Here is a 10,641-nt window from a genome sequence, read left to right as displayed (position 1 = left end):
TGAACTTAGTGATGAAATGTCCTCTTGCAGAAAAATACATATTTTTTAAAATATATTTTCCGTTACAACTGCAACTTGGTTATTACAACCTCTCAAATCAGTCATTACAACTCGACAAATCTGCGGTCTTGACTTTTGCTACACTTCTTGCGATAAATGTGTCGCAAAAGTAATTTTCACCTGTAGATGTGGGGGTAGGGAGGGGGGTTGGAGTGAAGGGGCGGAGCTATCAGAACGACGAGGCTCGGGTGACTGGAGACTGCGGGGCTAACGGTTCGTGTCGCTACCAGTCCGTTGACATGGCTCGTCAATCAACGGTAAGTTTTGCCCATTACTTGCCTAGTATTACTTTTAATATTATTATTGTGATTGTGATTGTGACCACCGTTTTATATCGTGCAGTTTAGCGGCGAATTTAACGTCAGGTAGACAGCTAACGCTAGCTTTGTTGAGTTTATGCTAGCTAAACAAGTAGTGTTTGTAGTCTACAGCAGTAATTAATATATTATAGCCTACTGCTTTGGCACTAACGGTTGATAACCGTTTATGAAAATAAAACCAATTGAACTGTACTGAAATAATGACAAGTTTTATAATTGTCTTGGGCTCCTGCTGTGTTTTTAAAGCCTTTGGAAATTATCCATGCTATTTTCTATTTAGAACGAAGACTTCAGAATCTTAAAATCCCTTGATGTTTGTATGCAATTGTGTTGAATTCAACTCTGGAATCAAGCAAATATTAATATGTTTTCATGACATTAGTTATTTATATTTTGCCATCACTTAATTATACGTTTAATACATTTAAGTCAAGCTAAGGTACATGTGATGGTAGCTAGTTAGTACTATTACCTGTGATGCCTCCTCCAAACAGCATAATAACCAGACTGTATTATTAAAACTAAGTACCAGTTGACTTTAGACAAAATGGATTTAAAGACCAATCTTTATTTGAAGGTGCCTCTTAACCTGATATAAAATACAGTAATAGTATTTATTGACAATCTAATAAAACTGAGCAACTCAACTGTCAACTTTATATTTCTTATTGTCTAAAGCATTTATTATTTCCATTTTCCCCCTCTCATATTCAGTGTGGACGGATTGAGACAGCGTGGTGTCCAAAGAGCTGCAGAGACTTCAGGGAGAAACCTCTGTGTGATGGACGTCCTGTCTGTTGGTTTGGAGAGGACTGAGGGTCTTTCCTCTGCGAGGAGGACCAGGCCTGATGGAGGAGCCCATGCTGGGCAAAGCTGATACCAACTGCACAGGCCTAGTCTGTCACTTTATTTGACTAAATGTGTTTACTTATACATTTAATAGTTTTACACCTTCTGTCTATATGTGCTTTTTATTTAAAACATTTTTGATTAACTTTTGGTTCACATTTCAATAAATTGTATTTGTATTTGCACTCCTTTTGTCAATCAATGTTTATTTATATAGCCCATTATTTGTCCATTATTCTTACTGAAAATATTAGATTACACATTCACATCTGACTGAAGATTAGCCCCATTTATTTGTGATGTTGCAAACTCTGCGGTACAAGGCACAAGTGAGGCAAATACAAATAATCAGCTGATGGAGTGTAGATGTGGAAATAGATGCATCCCATCAGCTGACTATGTTTTTCGCCACACTTTATAAGCCTGACTATAACCACCCCTTTGAGGTGCAGGCAGCGTCACAAACAAATGATGGTCCTTAGACTACAAAAATATTCGGTGTGCAGATCTTTGTTTTCACAATAAAAGTAGTTTCTTAGTGAATGTCCTGTACTGGTTTTAAAATCTCATAACATCAGCTTTTAATTTTCTTCTTGGATGTTCTTCTTGACCCTCAGAGAAGGAGAAAATGTTGAGTCGTGTCTTTCAGGCATGTCCTTTCCTAACAAAAATGACAGGAAACATAAAACATATTATTGCAGAACAAGTGTGTTATTTATGAAAGAGGTGTGTTTGTGTGTTTAGGGGCTGTAGATATAATTATTTTGTAATTGTAATCAGATTATGAATGAACAGTATGAGATTCATCAACATTGAAATATATTTTATTATCAAAATAATATTTAACTGTTATCCAAACGTAGTGCAACTGTAGAAGCTTGCTCTGTTGTCTCACTGAAAGATTACATTTTACCACGTTTTTACAGACAATATTGAGAGATAAATAGTAGCAGTTCTCACCATGTGTTAAATAGCTTTGCCTTCAATACATTAAATTAGAAAGCTGACAAAGTCATATTGCTTGTTAACATCTAAATGTAACCTTTTGCATGGAAAAAACTCTCAACTTAACTGATGTGTAGGTGATCTAGTATTTAGTATTGTTTAATAGCTCACGACAGGCCGTGGTATATGCTCATTATATCACAGCTGAGAGGCGTGGTTCGGCCCGACGCGAAGCAGAGGGTCGACAACCCCCTTAGCTGTGATATAATGAGCATATATCACCGCTTGAAGTGAGCTATTGCTTTTATAAAACGGTTACCAAGTGTGGCAATATGAAAGAAAAATACACACTCTAATTTAAATAGTTTTTATTAGTAAATAATGATGTTCAAAATAAAGTAGTCCCTCCGTTGCCTTCTGCACGAAACATAGTGCGAGGTGGTTGCTATGCAACAACACTAACAGCTAGCGAACATATTAGACAGAGAGCGTTGATCCATTATTTATGGGAAATATTATTATAAATATTTATTTATTCTTTATATTTATATTTATTATAACGGGGTGATTTTGGCGCAGTGGTTAGAGCGTTGGTCATCAGATCAAGGGGCGTTGGTGAACTCCAGTTCGAATCCCACCTCGGCCGCCACTGCGTCAGGCTGTTGTGTTCTTGGGCAAGACACTTTACCCGCATTTGCTCCTGTGGGTAATGTCCACAGTAATGACTCTTACATGTCTAATATGTGTAATGTGTATTTGTAAAGCGCTTTCAGCACCTGTAAAAGCGCTCTAATAAAAAATGTAATCCATTATTATTATTATTATTATTATTAGGCTATTTATTTACATTCATTTGTATGTTGCCGTTTATTGTGCACCCACAGAAAAACTGTCCAGCATCATGGCTTACGTGGTCACTTGTATAGGTTGATGTTGTTCTAGGCTGTTGCTTGGCGTGGCGAGAATATTGCTCCACTTTCTCCGGTCCCCGAGATTGGGCTTCCAGTAGCTCTGGAGAGAGCTTTCGCACCTGTGGCCACTAACGGTCATCATTTCTCTGCTTTGTTTCAAGACCCGCATCAGAAAGCTTTTTAATGGTGGTACTTTTCCAGTTGGTCTACCTGCTCTTCACGTAGCTCTGCATGCCGTCGTTTAGGTGCTTTTTTTTTCTGGAGATGGGCACTCCTAAATCCACTCCTCCATAGTAAGACCCCCCCGGAGGTCGAAGTTAATCTTAAATGTTTCCATCTTATGCTTTGTAAGTTTGTTTCATAACGGAAGAAATTTAAATATATTTATAAAACTGACAAGTCAAATCAAGCAATCTGATTGGTCGATAGTGTTTTTGCGGACCTCTTTGATTACAGATTTGAAAACATCGTTGCTTGCTTTAAAAGTAGCACAATTCATTATGTCAAACCTTGGAAAGTGTCTAGAAACCCTGCCCTAATGCCAAAGGAACTGCACACTGAATATGTTTTGTCCTTTGATGTCTATGTCTGGACCGCTGCGTAAAAAGGACCCCAGTATGAAAAGCAAACTGCCTGCAGTTTGCTTTTCAACCCAACGGTATACTGTTTTTCTCAGACGCGGAGGGATACTGACTTGTTGTGAAAAGTAACTTACAATTCTACCCGTGGTATACGCTCAGTATATCACGGCTAAGAACCAATCAGATTGCTTGATTTGACTTGTCCGTTTTATAATGGAATGTATATCAGTGTATTAAAGTCAATACTTCATTTATTTAAACCAATATCTTTCTTGATTATTTGTACAGTATGAAAAAAAGAGTCTTTGTACCTGAGCTGAAGTTCACTTCTGTGAGGAGTCCAGTTATTTCTCTCACTCTCTGGTCCAGCCTGCCTGCATCACCTGGACACCTTAAACAAACAGATATATAAATGTATATATTATCTTCTGTTGAACATGTTGGATTGTGTATTGTCCGAGTCAGGGTCCTTTTTATTTTACTGTAACGTTGGAAGTTGTGTTACCAATGCTTACTGTTTATTTGATATCAATTTGGTAATGCAATTCATAAAAACAAAAAGGTTTGGGTTCGTTCTTCAGATATGACTGACGTTAATGTGTAAGCTCAATAATGAACTCCAGCTTAACCAACCATATTGTAATATCTAAGTAATCATCTTGAAATATGACATTAATAATTGTAATATACACACATCTTATTGTGAGGTTGATTTCACATACACTACTTCGACGTTAGCTAAATAGAAAATAGCATGGATAATTTCCAAAGGCTTTAAAAACACAACAGGAGCCCAAGACAATTATAAAACTTGTGATTATTTCAGTACAGTTCAATTGGTTTTATTTTCATAAACGGTTATCAACCGTTAGTGCCAAAGCAGGAGGCTATAATATATTAATTACTGCTGTAGACTACAACCACTACTTGTTTAGCTAGCATAAACTAAACAAAGCTAGCGTTAGCTGATGTTATTTTGCCGCTAAACTGCACGATATAAAACGGGGGTCTTCAAAGCGGATTTAATCCTCAATCACAATAATAATATTCAAAGTAATACTGGGCAAGTAATGGGCAAAACTTACCGTTGATTGACGCGCCATGTCAGCGGACTGGTAGCGACACGAACCGTTAGCCCCGCAGTCTCCAGTCACCCGAGCCTCGTCTTTCTGATAGCTCCGCCCCTTCGCTCCAACCCCCCTCCCTCCCCCCACATCTACAGGTGAAAATTACTTTTGCGACACATTTATCGCAAGACGTGTAGCAAAAGTCAAGGCTGCAGATTCGTCGATTTATACTGCCACAGACCTGATTTGAGAGGTTGTAACAACCAAGTTGCAGTTGTACTGGAAAATATATTTAAAAAATATTCATTTTTCAGCAAGTGTATTTTTCTAAGTTCATTTTTTTTCTACAAGCTACAAAACTTTTTTTTTTCTTCTGTGACTCCAAATTTTGTTCACAGTTACGTGGATATTTTATACAAGTGTGGATATTTTATACAAGGGTAAATTTGGTTCACAGTTAAGTGGATATTTTTATACAAGTGTAAATGTATGCACACAAGCTGATATTTTTTTTCTGCAAGTGCTCACATCAGGTTTTAAACGTTCTCGCATTTTGCAACATATCTACCTTCATACATTTTGCTCCATTTTCCCAAAAACATTTTTGTCTGGAGCCGCAAAACATATTTCATAGCTTGATAGCTTATAAAGTTATATTTATAGTTATATCAGACAAAAACAACATTTTTTCTGCATTTATTAGGCTATTTATTACATTATATAAAACTGTTAACCTCTAATAAGAAACAAATAACTCCTATAAGGAGAATTACAAATAATACACAGGCCTACTTTAAAATAAATTAAACACAGCACTTGGGGAGTCCTCTGCACATTTGAAGGAAAACAAATATAATTAAAATGGGCCCACTTTGAAATAAATAAAACATATAGCTGCACCCTAAAAAGAGTTAAAGGTAGGGTAGGTAAGAATGGAGAAACCAGCTCGAGTGCGCTAGAATTTGAAAATACACAACCGGAAAAAATCTGTCCCTTCCTTCAGACTTCCTTACAGAGCCCCTCCTCCAACACAAACGAACGCGCACATGACGAATGAGGGCACGAGATAAGCTTGTGCACAGATGGAAGGCTGAAAGGCAAGTAGGCCATCCAGTTATTTTAGCCGGGCCGGCTAAAATTATTGGTCGTGCTTTTTACAGCGCTACGGCTTCCAGAGATACATTTTTTAATGTATTTATTGTCAAAGCATTTAATATATTCATTGCTATCGGGACGTTAAGAGCATTCCATGGAATATAACAAAAAGTGTTTTTTGAAATAAATTACATACCCCATTGAATTATGACTGAAGATCCCGTGTTTTTCCTCGATACGTAAAGGCTGCAGCACCGTTGACAACTTCTCTCTACATATCAAACATACCGGTAAGCCAGCATCATTTGCTGTGAAAACATATAACTCTGTCCACACAGAATTAAATCCTGTGTTCCTCCGATACTTTTCTTTTCCATAGTTCGCTCATCGAGCCGGGGGTCAGGTTATTCGCCTGCAGGAAAAGGCGCTCGCGCGGGACCTTAGCAGGATGTGACGCATATTTTAGTTGACCTAATTAAAACCGTTTAGTTTTTTCTTTATGTGTCACAGTATCACCTCAAAATACAAGATACAAAACATTTTCAACCATGCAAGAAAATATAAATCGTCCTACAAATACTTTTATTTTATTTCCTTCTTATTTTTGTCTAAGCTCAAGGGAGCCCGAGCAAAGGGCTTAAAGGGCCGCATGCGGCTCGAGGGCCGCGGGTTGCCGACCCCTGTCCTAGGTATACCTCAACTATGAGAGACAAAATGAGAAAAAAAAAAAAATCCAGAAAATCACATTGTCTGATTTTTAAAGAATTTATTTTAAGCAGGGGGACACGTCTGGCACTGCAGGATTTGAGACCCTGGCGGCGTAGTGTGTTACTGATGGTAGCCTTTGTTACTTTGGTCCTAGCTCTCTGCAGGTCATTGACTAGGTCCCCCCGTGTGGTTCTGGGATTTTTGCTCACCGTTCTTGTGATCATTTTGACCCCACGGGGTGAGATCTCGCACGGAGCCCCAGATCGAGGGAGATTATCAGTGGTCTTGTATGTCTTCCATTTTCTAATAATTGCTCCCACAGTTGATTTCTTCACACTAAGCTGCTTACCTATTGCAGATTAAGTCTTCCCAGCCTGGTGCAGGTCTACAATTTTGTTTTTGGTGTCCTTTGACAGCCCTTTGGTCTTGGCCATAGTGGAGTTTGGAGTGTGACTGTTTGAGGTTGTGGACAGGTGTCTTTTATACTGATAACGAGTTCAAACAGGTGCCATTAATACAGTTAACAAGTGGAGGACAGAGGAGGCTCTTAAAGAAGAAGTTACAGGTCTGTGAGAGCCAGAAATCTTGTTTGTTTGTAGGTGACCAAATACTTATTTTACAGAGGAATTTACCAATTAATTCATTAAAAATCCTACAATGTGATTTCCTGGATTCTTTCCCCCCATTCTGTCTCTCATAGTTGAAGTGTACCTAGGATGAAAATTACAGGCCTCTCTTATCTTTTTAAGTGGCAGAACTTGCACAATTGGTGGCCGACTAAATACTTTTTTGCCCCACTGTATATGAATCAGCTACATGCTTGTTCTGCTGTGATGTGTAGCGTCGCTGTCCATCCATGCTGCTGAAGTAGCATTATTTTTGTGCCTCTATCCTGAGCACGCAATGAAACATTTTGAGCATTGGAAATGTTATTGAGCGCGCAATTTAACATTTTTGAGCACAGAAAGATATATTTTGCAAGCATATCAATTATATTTTGAAGAGAAATTGACTCAAGCCCTCAAACTCCTGCTCCAGTCCGTGCACACACTCTCTCTCCCTCTCTCGCTTGCTCAAGTTGGCACAGCATTACAAATGGTTGGTTATGTGGCACATTTGTTGGAGAGAGTGAGCGTGTGCAGCAGCAGCGGAAACATTTCCTATGCTCAAAATGTTTCATTGCGTGTACAAAAATAATGCCTAAATCTGCCTGCAACTATATATGCACATATGTTACCTTAAAATGGGGTGGGGCCTGGTGGTCGGGGGGTGGGTCCGCCCTGGTAAATTAAATGCCCGCCCACAGATGTATGTCTGCTGCCGGGTCTGGAAACTGGGCCTCCCACTGTACTTCTCGGAGACTTCAACCTCCAGACAGAGAAGATATCTGAATCAACATTTATTTTAACCGCCTTTGCTTTCTCACTGTCTCCATCCCCACCAACTCATAAAGCTGGCAATGTTCTTGATCTCATATTCTCAAGGAACTGCACTACTTCTAACCTCTCTGTACACACCTCGGATCACTTTTTCATATCATTCTCTCTACCCCTTTCCAAACATAACAAACTAATCTCTTCTAATTCTGCACCTGTCCGTCGTAACCTTCATTACCTCTACTCTTACCTCATCGGTGCGCTCAGTCCTCCCTTCGTCTGACTCGTTCCAACTTCTGCCTCCAAACTCTGCTGTAGAAACTCTCCTCTTGACTCTTTCATCCTCTCTGGACTATCTTTGTCCTCTCACATCTCGGCAGGCTTGTCAGTCCCCTCCTGCTCCCTGGCTAAATGACGCACTGCGTGCTAATAGAACCATCCTTCGGGCAGCTAAGCAGCAATGGTGGGAATCCAAACACCCTGACAACCTCCTACTCTATCAATATATCCTCTCCTCTTTCTCATCTTCGATCTCTCAGGCAAAAACCACTTTCTTTCAAGATAAGATCCATTCTTCCTATTCCAATCCCAAACAACTATTTTCTATCTTCTCCACCCTTCTCGACCCCCTTCCCCCTCCTCCCAAGCGACTTTGTTAACTACTTCGAAAAAAAGGTTGATGATATTCGCTCTTCTTTTTCCAACTCACCACTGGGTCACCAGACCCACCTTTCACCCATACATTAAACTCCTTTTCCCCTCTCTCTCTCAAAGTGAGGTTCTTAAGCTCATTACCTCTGCCCGTCCTACCACCTGTCCTCTGGACCCTATCCCCTCAAACCTCCTTCAGACTATCGCTCCTGATATTCTACCGTTTCTCACCCATCTCATCAACACTTCTCTAACTTTTGGTCACTTTCCAAACAGTCTCAAGGAGGCAAGAGTAAACCCTCTCCTAAAGAAACCCACTGTCAACCCGTCCGATGTTATAAACTACAGGCCTGTCTCTCCTCCCATTCCTGTACTTGAACGCGCTGTCTTCAAACAACTCTCCGGTTATCTCCATCAGAATAACCTTCTTGATCCGCACCAATCTGGTTTCAAGGCAGGTCACTCCATAGAAACTGCTCTCCTTGCTGTCTCTGAGGAACTGCACACTGCTAAAGCAGCCTCCCTCTCCTCAGTCATTATCCTTTTGGACCTGTCTGCTGCATTCGACACGATGAATCATCCGATCCTCCTTCGCACTCTCCAAGAACTTGCACTTTCCCTCCTCACTTCATACCTCAAAGACCGCACCTACAGGTTAACTTGGAGAGCGTCCGAGTCCGACCCTTGTCAATTAACAACAGGGGTCCCTCAGGGCTCTGTCCTCGGTCCCCTCCTCTTCTGTCTGTACACAAACTCGCTCGGATCGGTCATTAGCCTGCATGGTTTTTCATACCATTGCTACACTGACAACACCCAATTAATTCTGCCTTTTCCCCATTCTGAAACCCAGGTCGTCGCACGCATCTCTGCTTGTCTAGCAGACATCTCTCAGTGGATGTTTGCTCACCACCTCAAGCTCAAACTTGACAAGACTGAACTGCTTTTTCTTCCAGGAAAAGAGTGTCCCACTCTTGACCTAACAATCAACATCGGCCCCTCTGTTGTTTCCCCGACTCAGACTGCAAGGAATCTGGTGTGATCCTAGATAACAAACTGTCCTTCACTGCAAACATCGCTGCAACAACCCGCTGCTGCAGATACACTCTTTACAACATCAGGAGGATACGTCCCCTCCTGACCCAGAAAGCGAAACAACTTCTGGTCCAGGCTCTCGTCATCTCACGCCTAGACTACTGCATGTGCCATCCGACCTCTGCAGCGCATCCAGAATGCAGCGGCTCGTCTGGTCTTCAACCTTCCTAAATTTTCCCACACCACACCGCTCCTCCGCTCCCTTTACTGGCTTCCAGTAACTGCTAGAATCCTCTTCAAGACAATGATACTTGCGTACCATGCTGTGAATGGATCTGGCCCTTCCTACATCCAGGACATGGTTTAACCATACACCCCACCATGTGCACTCCTCTGTGCATCAGCCAAATGGCTCGCTGCACCCTCACTGCGAGGTGGACTCAAGTTCCAATTAGCAAAAACACGTTGGTTTGCTATCCTGGCTCCAAAATGGTGGAATGAGCTCCCAATAGAATGGCGAAGTCCCTCCCCTTCAGGGGGAGCTCCATGGGACCTTATTTCGGAAAAATTATGTATTGAAGTCAATGGAGAGAGAAAGAATATATTTCGATCCTGTTTGAATTGTGCCACAAATGACACATTATGATGTTTGTCAATTTAAAAGATAATTTTGCAAGTAAAAACAAAAACGTAAAACTGTGAAGTAACAATTTTTTTTGTGTGAAACGATCAATGAACTACATCTCTGGTCTCGCACAACAACACACGTCACCAAGATGGCCGTCACTACTGTCTTGTCAAAAAAGGGATTGACTATCAACACAATGAAACACGTCCAGAAGAATGTCATGGAAAGCTGCCTGCCTGCCTTCCTTTGATTCTCTCTGAACTGCCTAATCTTTTTAATGTTTAATGTCAATCATTTGTGCAGATAGCATGAAGTAGAAAAGTAGCGTTAGCATTTCTCCCCCGGGCTTAAATGGTGTATTATAGAATGATCACACCGGTGTAACAGTACTCTTCAAAGGGTTCACGAAATATGACTA

The 10,641-nt window shown here is 40.6% G+C and overlaps 1 long non-coding RNA gene across 1 annotated transcript; it reads right to left on the bottom strand.

The window, feature by feature from the left end:
• Positions 1-489: 489 nt before the first annotated feature.
• LOC307047661 lies at positions 490-4,832 on the bottom strand. Its single transcript, XR_013810520.1, has 3 exons — positions 4,752-4,832; positions 3,978-4,057; positions 490-1,890 (listed from the first exon to the last, which is right to left on the bottom strand). It is a non-coding gene; the product is annotated as an uncharacterized lncRNA (long non-coding RNA).
• Positions 4,833-10,641: the final 5,809 nt, after the last annotated feature.

Source organism: Notothenia rossii (genome assembly GCF_949606895.1).
Source record: "Notothenia rossii genome assembly, chromosome: 7".
In the NCBI taxonomy this organism is placed as follows: domain Eukaryota; kingdom Metazoa; phylum Chordata; class Actinopteri; order Perciformes; family Nototheniidae; genus Notothenia; species Notothenia rossii.
This window is presented reverse-complemented; position numbering and strand designations above follow the sequence as displayed.